The 14,292-nt window shown below is 45.5% G+C and overlaps 1 protein-coding gene across 3 annotated transcripts in view; it reads left to right on the plus strand.

Annotated features, from left to right (window-relative positions):
* Nucleotides 1-14,292, plus strand: part of ITGB6 (integrin subunit beta 6) — a 144,641-nt gene that overhangs the window by 3,602 nt on the left and 126,747 nt on the right. The window lies entirely within an intron of this gene.

A 14,292-nucleotide genomic window follows, 5' to 3' on the forward strand; every position in this document is an offset into this window, starting at 1 on the left:
CCAAGTATTGACTCTGCTTAAGTTCTGCTCAAAGCTCTGGCAGATGTTGAGCCCTCACCAGCTGAGAAAGATTGACTCCCAGAAAAATATGTCAACCATATAGTTCTTCACAAATCTGGCTAGCCTTCATATCCAAACCTCTCTAACTCTTCATCTATACAAACTCCCTATTTTTTCATTATATCATTAAAGAATAATTACTGAGCCTTTATTCGCCAGACCAGGGATGGAGACGGTGAACAACACAAACACAATCCTTCTCCTGCAAATCTTGCAATCCAGCCATCTCTCCATTGTCCCTTGAATCCTACCTTTATACAGGACTCTTCTGTTTGCATTGAATATGCTCCTACCTGCCATCCCTCTGGGCCTGTGTGAATGCTTGTAATTCATCAAGGCTCCATTCAAGTCTTCCCACCAATGTCCTGTGTAGCCTCTCTCTTACAGCGAAGTGGGTATTATGAACTGATTAAAGGACCATATCTAAGGATGCTGTGTGCAGAACCAATGCGGATCCTAAGGAGGCTTCTAGAAGTACCTCCAAGGGCTCCGTCATACCTATAATTTGTATCAGTTGGAGGTTTTGCTATACATAGAAAGTACATGCTTATTCCTTGTGTGAACAGCATGAAGTTGGATGGGAAGAATGATATCCAACCACAGACTCAAGATGTATTAGTCATCTCTTGCCACACAGCAAATCATACCATAACCGAGGGGCTTAAAACAACAAACATTTATTATCTCACAGTTTCTCTAGTGCAAAGAACTCAGACTATCCCTGTGAGCAAAGAGGGAAACCCCTCAGCCTTCATTGGGGAGCCTCCCATCCACTTGCGGGAAATGGAAGGACAAGATGAGCCTGAAGAAATCCAAGGAGAGAAATGGCAACATACTCCATGTCATGTGGGGGGAAGAACAGCGCTTTAGAAGTTTTTTAAAAAATTAATTAATTTTATTTTTGGCTGCACTGGGTATTCGTTGCTACGCGCGGGCTTTCTCTAGTTGCGGCGAGCAGGGGCTACTCTTCGTTGTGGTGCGCGGGCTTCTCTTGATGCAGAGCACGGGCTCCAGGTGCGCGGGCTTCAGTAGTTGCAGTACACGGGCTCAGTAGTTGTGACTCACGGGTTCTAGAGTGCGGGCTCAGTAGTTGTGGCGCATGGGCTCAGTTGCTCCGCGGCATGTGGGATCTTCCCGGACCAGAGCTTGAACCTGTGTCCCCTGAGTTGGCAGGCGGATTCTTAACCACTGCACCACCAGGGAAGTACAGAAGAATTTGAAAATATACTCTGGGCTCCCATTTTCACTTAGCAATAAGGCAACAGGGCCCTTAGTAAGCAGCTGCTCCCTTGTGATAACCCATAATCTCTAACTGGACTCAGTCCTCACACTGCCTTGTAGCATCTCCAATTGTCTCAATACTGAATCTGCTGTCGGTTGCCATTTCACTCGGCATTTACCCTATTGTCATCTTATAGAAGGGTTGAGGAAAATATCCCTGTCTCTTTTAAGAATGTGAAAACCGAAGATAGACCAACAGGGCTCTGACTTTGTGAGGGAAAGAATATTCTTCTGTATTAAATATACAAGGAAAACCGATGTGTATAAAAAAATTATCTTAAGATGCTATTATGAAACAGCTTCATTCATTCACTCATTCATTCATGTTGCCCCCCTGGCCCTGTTCTCATTTGAATTTTCCACTCTTCCAAGCAAAGTCTTTAATAACTTGTAGGATTTCACTTCTGGCTGCACCCTGCCCTTTGTAAAAGATGGGAGGTGGTGAGCGCTGCCAGCAAATATTTTATCGATTAACTGATAGGGTGGGTCATGTTTTTGGGAGAGAATAAATTTGAGGGCAAGGTACACCCTTCCTCATTTGGAGAATATTTTGTCGAACCCAAATGGCCAGTTCCTATCTCATCAGTGTATTTTAAGCAGGGACAGCTGGAGCTTACCGCCTGCATCCTGCCCAGCCTTTATTACTTCAATAAAGGCAGGAAACAGCAGGGCTCTGCACACAGCAGTCACAGACCCTCATCAGAGACAAACCACTGACATGGGCTCTTAATAAGAGCAGCCTCGCTGGCCCAGTGTTGGCTTTGGGGAGCCACATGCAGGCACACACCAAGGAGCGCTATCAGCATCCTTCTCCTTCCCTCCTTTGGGGGCCGAGGGCTGAGGAACAAACCTCCCTCCATTTTGTAACAAATGACCTATTTCAGTGAAATAAGAAAGGGAGGGCAGCCGTGCAGTCAGCCAGTCAGTTATATGCCACGTTGTAGCGATGTTAGTATTTCATGCCAGTAATTCTGTCTAACAGAAACTCATCTTGGCTTTTTCCCATTCCTTTTAGAAAGATTGCAGTTGTAAATCAGCAAGAGTGTCCTGGAGGCTGCTTCAGGTTGGCTGTCGGGAGCAGTCTAAGGGGAAGAATCTTCAGAATAATTTAGAATCTGAGTCTAAGAGGGAAGGTCAATTTTGCTATTTAGAATCGGAGCACTCTGCCAAACTTGGCTTCGAAGGGAGGCTTTAAATGTCAGCCTTGGAATTTGAATTTAGAATATCTAAAAACACAATTCATCCTTTCACCCCCATGTGGCTTAGTTCAGGTTCTCGGTTCTGACCTCTGAGCATCCTCTGAATTTGGGAGGCCACTCTAATAATAATCCATTTTGGATTGGTAAAATCCCTTTTTAGGTGTAAGAACAGTTTTATTTGTAGCTCCAAGAGGAAGATAGAGTGGGTGTCTTTCTGATCTGAAAGGCATTATGAACAGAAACTGAATTTGCTGGGAGAGTTCAGGTCTTGGCCTTACCTCTTTTTTTTAACCAGTCTCTTCTTATTTCCCTTTTTTCCCTACCCCGCAAGCCCCTGGCAGCCACATTTCTACCTCTGTCTTTATGAGTTTGACTTTTTTTTTTTTAAGAGTCCATGTATAAGAGATGCCTTGCAGTATTTGTCTTTTTCTGTCTGGCTTATTTCACTTAGCGTAACAGCCTCAAGGTCCATCCATGGTGTGGCCTATGGCAGAGTTCCTTCCTTCTCATAGCTGAATAATATTCCATTGTTTATATAGATCACATCTTCTTTGTCCATTTATCTATTGACAGACACTCGGGTTGTTTCCACATCTTGGCTATTGTGAATAATGCTGAAGTGAACACGGGGGGTGCAGATATCTTTTCGATGTCCTGTTTTCATTTCCTTTGGGTAAATATGTAGAAGTGGGATTTCTGTATTATAAGGTAATTCTATTTTTTATTTTTTTGATCTTACCTCTTAATAACAGTGTGGTCTTAGGCAAGTACCTTGACCTCTCTGGGCCTTTCCTTCTTTATCTCTAAAATTAAGAGACAGAGCTATTCAGAGGAATAAATGAGAAAGATTTTTTTTTAAGTGTTAAGAAAGTGGAGTTAGAAACTATGGTGCGGGGAGATAAATGGCTCAAGCCACTCAACTGGCAGCTGCAGAATAAAGGCTGGAATCTATGTTTCATGACCAGCACTCACCTAGCAGCAGCTGGTTTGTTAACTGAATGCAAACATGTCTCCCTCTGAGGTCAGTCCCTCTAAGCTAAGGAGGGATTGGTAAGAGGCACAAATTAAGTAGAGCACAGAAGGATGGATCAACTCACTTCCGAGGGCCCTCATGTGTAGACTGCAACTACTGCCAGATTTGTCTAACCCCTGGCAAGTCACAGACCAATGCATGATTTAGTAGGCATTCCTTGGTGGAAAGAATCTAATGCAGGAATTTATTATGGCCCCGTGGTTGGGAAGCATGAGTGAGGAGGGGACTGGGGGATGTGGAGACAATCCACACAAATAGACACAATCCCTAGATGTGGACTCCACTGCGACTCCTTGCCTGAAGCTCCTGCTCTGGCCCCGGCCCTGTATGCTATGAATACTTCCCCTCAGTAGGGTCACTACTGAATTACACAAGAGACATCTCTCCCCCGCCACCACTGCTATTGCACAATATTGCTCATTCTCTGTGGAGTTAAAGAGGAAAGACTGAGATCCCTGGAGACAAAAAACAACCCCCCTTCCATAAAAGCATCATTCTTGGCTAGCTCCACCCTCGCCTCTTCTTACAGAAGCCACTGGGAGAGAAAGAAAGACCTCAAGTAATATTTAACTCTGATCACACTGTTTGTTTTAATTATTAACATTTGGCAGCCAAAGGAAACAAACAACAGCACTTCATCCAGACACTTAAGAAAGAAAAAGGAACAGCTCATATCCTGGTCTTTATGTTTGAGCAATCGCTTTGAGTGGGCACATGCAGTCTTCATACATACCAGCAAATGCTCCAAAGTGGGATGACTGATTCATTCACTCTGCAAATATTTCTTGATCTGGCACTGTTCTAGGTGCCGGGAATATATCAGAGAACAAAACAGACAAGAATCCCTGTTCTTGTGGAGCTTATATTCTAGTGAGAGGTAGAGGAGGCTCATTTTTTTCTGGAAGTATAGTTGATTTACAATATTGTATTAGTTTCAGATGTACAGCAAAGTGAGTAATATATATCTATTCTTTTTCAGATTCTTTTCCATTATAGGTTATTACAAGATATTGACTATAGTTCCATATGCTCTACAGTAAATTCTTGTTGCTTATCGATTTTATATATGATTGTGTGTATCTGTTAATCCCATACCCCTAATTTATCCCTATCCCCCTTTCCCCTTCGGTAACCGTAGTTTTGTTTTCTATGTCTGTGAGGCTATTTCTGTTTTGTATATAGATTCATTTGTATTACTTTTTAGATTCCACATGTAAGTGATATCATATAATATTTGTCTTTCTGTGTCTGACTTACTTCACTTAGTATGATAGTCTCTAGGTCCATCCATGTTGCTGCAAATGGCATTATTTCATTCTTTTTTATGGTTGAGTAGTATTCCATTGTGTGTATGTACCACATCTTCTTTATCCATTCATCTGTCGATGGACATCAGGTTGCTTCCATGTCCTGGCTATTGTAAATAGTGCTGCTATGAACATTGGGGTGCATGTATCTTTTCAAATTAGAGTTTTTGTCTTTTCTGGATATATGCCCAGGAGTGGGATTGCTGGATCAAATGGTAGCTCTATTTTTAGTTTTTTAAGGAACCTCCATATTGTTTCCCTTAGTGGCTGCACCAACAGTGTAGGAGGGTTCCCTTTTCTCTACACCCGGTCCAGAATGTATTATTTGTAGACATACATATGGCCAATAGGCACATGAAAAGATGCTCAACATCGCTAATTATTAGAGAAATGCAAATCAAAACTACAGTGAGGTATCACCTCACACCAGTCAGAATGGCCATTATCAAAAAGTCTACAAATAACACATGCTGGAGAGGGGGCAAACATATAACAACACAACAAATAAGGAAATTATATAGTATGTTAGGAGGCAAGAGAAAAATATAGTAGGATAAGAGGAATAAGGAGTGTTGGGGGTGAGGAGTCCTATTTTACATGGGGTGGTCAATGTTGGCCTTAATAAGAGGGTGAAATTTTAACAAAGACCTAAAGAAAAGAAAAAGGCAGCCAAGTGGATATCTGGAAAGCAGTGCTATAGACAGATAAGAGTAGCCAGGGCAAAGGTCCTGAGGTAGAAGCTGAAGTGTTGGTAGAACATCAAAGAAGCTGGTTTGTCTGGAATGAAGTAGGTGAGGAGTAGAACAGAGGAAATGAAGTCACAGAGGAAATAGTGGCCAGATAAATGGAACCCCGTAGGCTCATATATAAACTTTGCTTTCCTTTAGAGAGATGGAGCCACTGGGGCCTTTGGAGAAGAGGTGTAACACTGCCTGCTTTGGGTTTTAATAGGATCCCACTCTGGCTCCTGTGTGGTGTCTTCATTAAATGCTCAGTTAAGGCCAGGGGTAGGGCCTTTGCCCACTTTTACCTCTTCTTCTCAAAGATGTTCCAAGTTGGTGGATTTCCATGCTGACACATCAGCATCCCCTGTGAACTGAGCTTTTCTGTGGCCTACGCCATGACTCCCCGCCCCCTGGAAGCACAGTCCCAGCATATTACATCCCAACATCACATGGAGATGGACAAAGAAAGGCAAGAATCTTCTCTTCCCCTCTGTTTGCCGACTTCTTAATAATTCCAGCTCCACCTAGCAAGATCCATTAGAGCTAATTAACGACCCTCCTTTCAGGAGGTGTCTCTTCATGATGATTAATTCTGGGTCAGAGACAGAAAGCTTGTTCCATTATAGTTCTTTTTAAAAAAATTATTATTATTCAGGCTTCTAATATTGGCATGAACTGCGGGTGAATTTCTGAAGTCATGTTACTTAGCTGTCACAACCAGTAATAGAAAAATTCAATTTATAAAGAATTAGGAGAGGCAGGAGAGGCATGCTCTTCGGTTTGGAACAAAGGAGATCAATCCTGACACAGTGGCAGCATGACATTCGTGGACTTTGAAGATTCCAGGCTTCCTCTTCATTAATTAGAGAGAATCAAGAGTACTGGTGGTTATTTGCAGAAATTGTGCTCTGCAAAAGCAGATGCCGACTCACTCCAGCCACTTCCAGCTGCAGCTCTGCATGATAATTAAACTGCGTGTCAGTCCGAAGCTCTATCTTGGCTGGCAAATAAACCCTGGGATAGCCACTGCCATCCCCCACTCCTCAGGTTTAGTGGGGGTCATGGGACTTCCTGGCACAGGGGCCCCAGGACGCTGACACTGTTCTGAATGGATTGCCCTGGATAAGTAGTGCTTTTAAATCCACATCAAGAAACATAAGATCAGCAAAGGAAACCATAAACAAGGCGAAAAGACAACCCTCAGAATGGGAGAAAATATTTGCAAATGAAGCAACTGACAAAGGATTAATCTCCAAAATTTACAAGCAGCTCGTGCAACTCAATATCAAAAAAACAAACAACCTAATCGAAAAATGGGCAGAAGACCTAAATAGACATTTTTCCAAAGAAGATATACAGACTGCCAACAAACACATGAAAGGATGCTCAACATCATTAATCATTAGAGAAATACAAATCGAAACTGCAATGAGGTATCACCTCACACCGGTCAGAATGGCCATCATCAAAAAAATCTACAAACGATAAATGCTGGAGAGGGTGTGGTGAAAGGGAACCCTCTTGCACTGCTGGTGGGAATGTGAATTGGTACAGCCACTATGGAGAACAGTATGGGGGTTCCTTAAAAAACTACAAATAGAACTACCACATGACACAGCAATCTCACTACTCAGGCATATACCCTGAGAAAACCATAATTCAAAAAGAGTCATGTACCGAAATATTCATTGCAGCTCTATTTACAATAGCCAGGACATGGAAGCAACCTAAGTGTCCATCCACGATGAATGGATAAAGAAGATGTGGCACATGTATACAATGGAATATTACTCAGCCATAAAAAGAAATGAAATTGAGTTATTTGTAGTGAGGTGGACGGACTTAGAGTCTGTCATACAGAGTGAAGTAAGTCAGAAAGAGAAAAGCAAATACCGTATGCTAACACATATATATGGAATCTAAAAAAAAAAAATGGTCATGAAGAACCTAGGGGCAGGACAGGAATAAAGACGCAGACGTAGAGAATGGACTTGAAGACACAGGCAGGGGGAAGGGCAAGCTGGGACAAAGTGAGAGAGTGGCATGGACATATATACACTACCAAATGTAAAATAGATAGCTAGTGGGAAGCAGCTGCATAGCACAGGGAGATCAGCTCGGTGCCTTGTGACCACCCAGAGGGGTGGGATAGGGAGGGTGGGAGGGAGGGAGATGCAAGAGGGAGGAGACATGGAGATATAGGTACCTGTATATCTGATTCACTTTGTTATAAAGCAGAAACTAACACACCATTGTAAAGCAATTATACTCCAATAAAGATATTAAAAAAAAATTTCCAAAAAAAAGAGAGGAAACGTAAGATCAAAGTTACCTACAATCTGCTCTTACAAAGTATATGTTTGGCGGGGTGGTGGGGGGGCGTCGAGGAAAGTTCAGGTCAAGGTCAGCTGGTGCACTTGGGTTGTTGCTGCTGTTACCATTGTTGTTACAGGGTTGAGTAATCAATTGTCTTAAAAAAGAACTTCAGGGCTTCCCTGGTGGCGCAGTGATTGAGAGTCCGCCTGCCGATGCAGGGGACAAGGGTTCGTGCCCCGGTCTGGGAAGATCCCACATGCCGCAGAGCGGCTGGGCCCATGAGCCATGGCCGCTGAGCCTGCGCGTCCGGATCCTGTGCTCCGCAACGGGAGAGGCCACAGCAGTGAGAGGCCCACATACAGCCAAAAAAAAGCAAAAACAAAAAACGGAGGGCTCCTCTCTGCCCCCTTCCCACCCCACCCTCCGAGAGAACCCCGATGAGGTTTGAGACATTTTCTCTCAGACTTTTCCTAGGCTTCAGGTTGCAGCCTTTGAATCCTCTTCTGATGAGCCAGATCCCGACGACTGGATACGACATCTTAGCACCTCCGCTGCTTCTCCTGTACCCCCAAGACTCCTTTTTGTCCTCAGTTTCTCTGCTTCCACAAGACTCAGTGGCAGATTTAACATAAGGGAATCCCGGTTTGGGAGTCTTGCCATTGGATTTGACTGCATGGACCGTCTAAGAATGCAGAGACTTTGGTTCTTATTTGTATGATCTTAGTGTTTCCACGCAGGAGACAAATGGTAAATCTGACAACCCCACTGTGGTGTTAGCAAGGCATCCCAACTCAATCTGTTGAGCCCAGTCTTTAATTTGACCACAGATACTGTTGGAAAGGAAGTAGAAGAGCATATGCATTATAAAAGCTGTCAGCCCTGTTGATGGGAACAGATGCCAGCGGTCTGCTCACATCCACTGGGGGAGGGGAAACAGGACGCAGTGCTGGTCTTCCAGAAATAGAAATGTAGTGAAGTTAGCCCGGGGCCTCCGGTACCCTCGGTAAGGCAGCAGGCAGAGCCTCGTCTCTAACCCGCCCTTTCAGGCATCAATTTCTTGGGGGGTTTATCCAGATGATTTCAGATCTCAAGCCGTGGAGGGCCTTGGGTATCTGATTGGCATTCAGGAGGAGCCACGGGTGGCGGGATGAGAGTGGCTTCCTGGCAGGCCTTTCCCCAAATACCCAGTTTGCTTTGCGTGGTTTGATATTTACTGGCATTAAGACCCTTTGGCCATTTCACAGTCCATTTATTTAAGGTATTTGAAACTCTCTCTGCAGAGCAGCTAAGGTTATAATATTAGCCTGGCTGACATCAGACCCTCTCTCGGGTTACCAAGGATATTCTGAACACTTAGAGGTTATCCAACTTTAAATAGCAGTAGCAAGTTTTGTCCACGTCTTGATTACAGCATTTATTACACTCCTTTGTAAACTATCTGTCTACCCGACTCTCTCCCCAACTAGAGAGTTACCTCCTGAGGGCAATGAATGTGTTTTAAGCATCTTGGTGCTGCCAGCTCTTAGCTGGACATGGGGTACAGGTTTCAGGCTAACTCTGTTTTAATGGGCTTTTATTATACAGTATTTGTTTGGTGGCAGGTTTTTTGGTGGTAGTGGTGGTGGCTGTTGGTTTCAATGAACATAATTTGACACAGGATGTAATGGTTAGTTTCGTGTGTCAACTTGCTAGACTATAGTACCCAGTGATTTAATCAGACACTAATGAGGTGTTTCTATCAAGATATTTTGTAGACGGAATTATCATCTACAGCCAGTTGACTTTAAATAAAAGAAATTGCTCTCAATAATGTGGGTAGACCTAGCCAACCAGCCTTAAGAGTAAAAACTGAGGTTTCCTGGAAAAGAAATTCTGACTTAGGACGGCAGCATCCAGTCCTGCTTGCGTTTCCAAGCCACCAGCCTGCCCTGTGGATTTGGACTAGCCAGCCTCCACAATTGTGTGAGCCAATTCCTTAATATAAGTATCTTTATATAAATAAATAAAATCTCCTATTGGTTCTGTTTCTCCAGAGAACCCTGACTGATACATATAATATACAGAAGTTCATGTAACACACAGCATTTATCTATCTATCTATCTATCTATCTATCTATCTATCTATCTATCTATTTGGGCCACTCGACAAATATTTTTTGAGTGCTTGCCATGCTTCAGGTATTGTGCTCAGCCCTAAGAATAATGGTAGGAAGAGACCGTCCCTGAATTCAAAAAATGGTTTGATTTAAGGCAAGTCCAGGGCTGTGCTGGAGGTTTCCTAAAGAAACAAACCCAGCCTAGAATCTGCAGGAACTGGACTCAGTGAGTCACCTGCAGCTGCCTTGGCCTGGGGCAGGGCCAGCCTGGACTGGCACAGAGCCAAGAGGGAACAAAACACATTTGCCTGGGCATCCAGGGCACCTGGTTTTGTGGTGCCAAAAAGGGAAAAAGAAAAGACACCAAGCCAGGGGGAGGGAGAGATGTTCTGGGTGGTTTTTCTTGCTACAGGCAACCTTGAGGCTGAAAAAACTTTCCTCCCTACAAGCACCAATTCCCAAGAATCTCCCTTCTTGCCGCGATGCAATGACCTCACTTCCTTTCCAGGAGCCCCGGGGATTTCTCATCAGCCCAGAAGCTTCCGGGAAGGGCTGGCTTTGGGCTCTGTCATTACACCTTTGGCCCAGAGGAACGGATGGCGGGGGGAGCAGAAAGAGCCTCAGCTCTTCGCAGCTTCTCCAAAAGTGGCACGTTTTAAATGAACCTTGGAAAGAATACGCAAGCCTGACGTTTATGAGTCTCAGTTAGAAGATGTAGGAGAAAGCAGAGTGAGCAGAAGACCAGCCAGAAAGTTCAGAGAAAAGGTGTTCAGAGGTGTGTTAGCCTTTCGATGAGCCAGGTCTTGCTCTGACCAGGTGTATGCCCTGCAAGCCCCAGGTCTCTCTCCACAGGGAGAACATGACACGTTTTTCCTCCTCCTCCTAGGGGCTAGTAGCAAGAAGCGAAAGCAAGGCTCAGATCAGGTATCACTGCTCCTGTGAGCAGTTCAGGGTTCAGGCAGTACTGAGTGAGCCCGCATAGCATTGTTTATGAATGAGAAAAAATGACACTTTCCTCAAGACACATGACTGTTGTCTGCCATAAAATGGTCTCCATCAATATACAAATCTCCGACGCAGAGGACTGAAAGATCACCTCTGGCGTTCTGCAAGGCACAACCATGCACCTGGCCCTGGGACCATCTAGGCTCCTTCTTGGGAGCTCTAGCCTCGAGCCATTGTGGTTTCCTTTACCTCAGGGAGCAGCTGTATTTGGGGACTTGCCCGATTTAACTAAGAGACATCCACAAGCCCAGATCTCTCCCTAAAGGGGACTCAATCCTCCACGGCTTTCCCTGAGGCTGAGGACGTCGGTGCTACCCACCTGGCAACCTGTGGTAGAATTTTCCAGGTTCCCACAATCATCTCACTCTTGCTTGCAAGTGCTTCTTTTATCTTCCCAGCATAGTTATTTATCTAAGAATCTCAAAAGACGTAATACTTCCTCGGCTGAAAAAGATGCTGCTAATTTTGATGGAGCCATGTCAGCCCAGGGTGAAGCCCCGAACGGTGACAGGCAGACAGGGTGTCCCCGTTCTGCTCCCTCTTCAGGGGCTCAGCCTGGGGATGCAAATGGTGGGTGAGTCACGCTCCGGACAAAGGCTGTGGCTGTGGACGAGCCTCTTAGACTCCACTGGCCTCCAGCGGCCTCAGTGCTGAGGACACAGGCCCAGAGATACCTTCCTCTCAGTTTTGACTTGATCAGCCTGGACCCTGTCACCGTTCTCCTTCTGAGAGAGAAAAAGGGCGCTCACCTGGTCTTCACCCCACACTCTCTTACCGATGCCCATTTATGTGATGTGAGGTGGAGGAGGATGCCTATCATAGCTCCAGAAAGACCCCACTCAGTGTTGAGGGGGCCCCTTTCTGCGAGTTCTGCAGGCAGGTCACCACCAAACTTCCCCTCTTTCCGGCTGAGTCTTTGATTATCCACAGTTCTCCCCTGTATTGTCTTCTATTCCTGGCCTGACAGGCTTCTCAGTAAAAGGAAAAGAAAAGCTACCCGGATGCATGTGTGCCCTTGGCACAATGCTGCCGCCTTCTCTCTCCAAATACGCCAAGCTGTTTTCTGTGCTTTCAACTCATTCCCAGGAGGTGCCTTTCCCCCAGGCTTCTGGAAGGAATTGCTGCAAAGGAGTAGCCACATGAAAGCCTTACCAAGTGGCTGGGAGAGCGCTAATGGGTCCCGGTACGATTTTTGAGCACCATCAGGAATGGAAAGGCAACAGCGAGGTGAATTGCTCGCTAACTGGGTGATTTGAGATGTCAATCAGAATTCCTGCTTCATAAAGTTTCTTGAGAACTTTAAATGAGATGAGGTACTTGAAGTGCTTGGTGCACAGTGGGTACAAAATGAGCACTGATTTCACTCTTAGCGCAGTTTCGTATAAAGCCGAGCGACAGAGAGGCCCGTGTGGCATGCGTCACTAGAGTGGGGGGGGGGGGCTAAAAGCAGGGTTCCTGGGGACAGAACCCTGAGCTCAAAGCTCTCGTCTGCCACTTAATAGTGGTGTGGACTGCGTAGATCTCTTAACCTCTCTGCATATTTCTTTTTTCTTTTTTTTTTTTGCGGTACGCGGGCCTCTCACTGTTGTGGCCTCTCCCGTTGCGGAGCACAGGCTCCGGACGCGCAGGCTCAGCGGCCATGGCTCACGGGCCCAGCCGCTCCACGGCATGTGGGATCTTCCCGGACCGGGGCACGAACCCGTGTCCCCTGCATCGGCAGGCGGACTCCCAACCACTGTGCCACCAGGGAAGCCCAACCTCTCTGCATTTTGTTTCCCCATCTGTGAAATGGGACCGATGGTGATAGTGCTTTCCTCACAAGAATTTTTGTGAGGATTAAGTGAATCCTAGAGCAGTGCCAGGTACGGAAGGAAGCATATACATACGTTGGTGGCTATTTTACTGTGTTATTACGCTCCTGATGATTATTCCATTGCTGTGTGTGCAGGAGTTGCCATGTCATCGCAGTTCATTCCTTATTTCACAAATATTCTTGCACGCATCCAAGATAACATTGTAAAATTATGTGCTGCAGGATTAAGTTTTTCAGGGTATTAATAGGTGCTTTGTGGGAAAAAAAGTAGTTCGGCAAATAAATATGTGATCCTTTGGCTTAATGATGCTAAACAGGTATTTTTACTGCGGGATTCACAGAACACTTAACATGCTGAACACACTCCAAGCAGAAACCTTTTCTCCCACAGTCCCTCCCAGGTCTGGTGTCACCAGAACACACTTTGAGAAGTGCTGGCCTAGGATCAGGTAAAAAATAAGTCAATAAGGGGCTTCCCTGGTGGCGCAGTGGTTGAGAGTCCGCCTGCCGATGCAGGGGACGCGGGTTCATGCCCCCGTCCGGGAAGATCCCACATGCTGCGGAGCGGCTGGGCCCGTGAGCCATGGCCGCTGAGCCTGCGCGTCCGGAGCCTGTGCTCCGCAACGGGAGACGCCACAACAGTGAGAGGCCCGCGTACTGCCAAAAAAAAAAAAAAAAAAAAAAAAAAAAGTCAATAAGCTTCTCTGGCTGTAAGTATAGCAAGTAGGGACATAAGAAAGGTGCTGTTGGAAACAGCAGAGAGTCGAAGCGTCAGGAAAAGCCAGGCTGGGAAGAACTTGGCAGAACTAGCCTGGGAAGGATGCTGGGAGTTAGCAACACCCAAAGATAAAGCAGGCTGTGTCTCAGAACAAGTAAAAGCTAAAAGTAAGGGGGACAAGAAGGTTGTGTGAGCTATCACTTCATTCTTTCTCCTAACTCCGAAATCAACTTTTTATTGAGCACATACTGTACCCCACACACTGTCCTTGAAGCGGAATGCCCTGCGTGCCTAGGAGGACGGCATACTCATGAATGGAGCCAGCAGGGAGGGAGACAGGCTCTATGGAAAGAGCAAAGGATAAAGAGCTCTGGGAGATTGGGAGGGGGACATGCTCCAGGTGGGGGTGGGGGTGGAGAAAGGCCTCCAAAAGGATGTTCTTTGAGCTGAGTCTAGAAAAATGCTTATTATGTCAGGCGGAAATGATAAGAGGGGTGTTTCAGGTATAAGAGGTTCCTTGAGCAAAAATGAAACAATACTGGTGGGATTCGGCGACAGATGCACCGTGAACTTGGTTAGGGTGTGTGGGGACAGGGCAGGGACAGCCACAAGTTCAGGCTGAAGAATATTGTCCAGACAAGATTGTGGAGTGCCATGAAGGCCACGCTTACATGCCTCATTCATTCATTCGTTCAGCAAATATTTATTGAGCACCTGCTATGGGCCAGGCACCATCCTA

Source organism: Pseudorca crassidens, chromosome 6 (assembly GCF_039906515.1).
Source record: "Pseudorca crassidens isolate mPseCra1 chromosome 6, mPseCra1.hap1, whole genome shotgun sequence".
NCBI lineage: Eukaryota > Metazoa > Chordata > Mammalia > Artiodactyla > Delphinidae > Pseudorca > Pseudorca crassidens.